The following is a 1,949-nucleotide window of genomic DNA, read 5'->3' as shown; positions in this document are numbered from 1 at the left end:
TTTTAAATATTGAGTAAAATAACGGCGGTGCTGTTTTTTTTATCAAGTTTAAACATAAATATAAAAATTTGATAAAGATTTGTTTTGAAAACATTTAAAATATTGATTTTACTAAAAAGTATTTTTGCATGGGAGAGTCGATCTTTGTTTGTAATAATCCTAATTGCATGTTTTTGTTTGCAGAGAAGTTTATTTATTTTCGTAACGTTGGTGCTGCACCAAGCAATATTTGCATAGTTAAAACTTATTTACTTTTTTTTTTTAAGATTTAAAAAACAAGTTCTTTTTAATTTTTCTTTTAAAAATTAAAATTTTAGTACACAAGTTTAAACATAAGTGCCAGCCAAAAAATGGTTCCACGTTGTTCCACGTTCAATTTTAGTGAAACAAAACCACTAAACTATAGCCAAGTAAACTTTGAAGTATTTGCAGCAACCTCCTGCTCCTTAAGGAGATATTTTAAATTGATTCAAGCATAGTTTTGTCAAATGCAACACCCGCTCCTCCCTTTTCGATTTAAAAACAGTTTCCGGACGCTTATGCAATAAAATACAATCTAGTATTTACCTTATATTCCGAAAATTAAAGAAGTCTAATTTTAATATTATTTGGTAAAAAGAAATCAAGCTTTAAAAGTGAAATGAAAAGGTTAGATCTATTTTTAAAAGTTTGCGAATCTGAAGCAAGTAACGAAGCTCTTCCTAAAATACTTATCGAATTTATCAAAAAATCCGAAATAATTCCTAGAGATAAACTTGGTGAACTAAATAGAATTGTACAGATTTTTATTTCGAAAGTGAAAAATAAGCTTAAAAAATATTGTAGAAACTATTTAAAGTTTTTAAAGTATGAAAATAATTAGCTAGGAAAAAATCTCATTGATTATAGTGTGTCTTTTCATCCTAGACCAGGAAGACCAGTTAAAGAATGGGGAGATCTTTGTGAAAGTAGTAAAAGAACAAAGACTGCAGATTTAGCTAATGAACACCACGTAGCTCTATCTCTTGCTGCATCAAAGAGTGCTAAACCAGCAGAAGAAAATGATTCAGCTTATATTTTGAAAAGAACTTCTAAATGTGTTGATGTAGCTCAGATGAGAAGAAGTATAGATCCCTTGACTCAAGCAACTATGAAACTAAAGGAGGCTCTTGCTCTGTAAACGCAAACTGACTTAAGTGATTTACAATACCAAGTGTTGAGAAATTCAGCCCTTTCTCACAATGTAAAAATATATCCTAGTTTTAATAAGCTTGGGGAAGAAAAGCTAAAATGTTATCCTGAAGGTATTCAATTTAATGAAATGTCAGCAAAATGCTCATTACAAAGTATGCTAAATCATAGAGTTACTAGGATTATAGGTATGATTGATTTAAAGGAAAGTTGTAAAGTTAAGATGAATGAAATTTTATATGTGAAAATTGGGTTTGATGGAGCTTCAATTTAGTATTTACAAAGAAAAATTTGATAGCCTTAATTTTACTGAAGAATCAAAGCAAGAAGATAGCCTGTTTAGCACAGCAATTGTACCTTTTCTGTTTAAAGTTGAAAACATTGACTTTTGGAAAAATTCTAAAAGTTCTAGCTGCCATTTTTGTAAACCTCTTCACCAATAAAAAAGAGACATCAGAGTTGTGCAAAGAAGAAGAAACTGATCTTCAAACTCAAATGAATCAGTTAAAACCCTTCTCAACAGATTTGAATACTTCTGGTACAATAATAACTATTAAGGCTACTTTTAAAATTGATATGACCATGTTTGACGGAAAAGTAATAAGTTCATTAACTGACACAAAGTCAACTCAGTCTTGTAATGTGTTTGGTTGTAAGCCCAAACAAATGAATGATATATATTTAGTTTAAAAAAGCCTGTTAATAAGAAAGCCCATAAACTAGGTATTTCAAATTTGCACTGTTGGATAAGATCTTTTGAATTCATCCTACATTTAGGT

This window comes from Hydra vulgaris, chromosome 12, assembly GCF_038396675.1.
Source record: "Hydra vulgaris chromosome 12, alternate assembly HydraT2T_AEP".
NCBI lineage: Eukaryota > Metazoa > Cnidaria > Hydrozoa > Anthoathecata > Hydridae > Hydra > Hydra vulgaris.
This window is presented reverse-complemented; position numbering follows the sequence as displayed.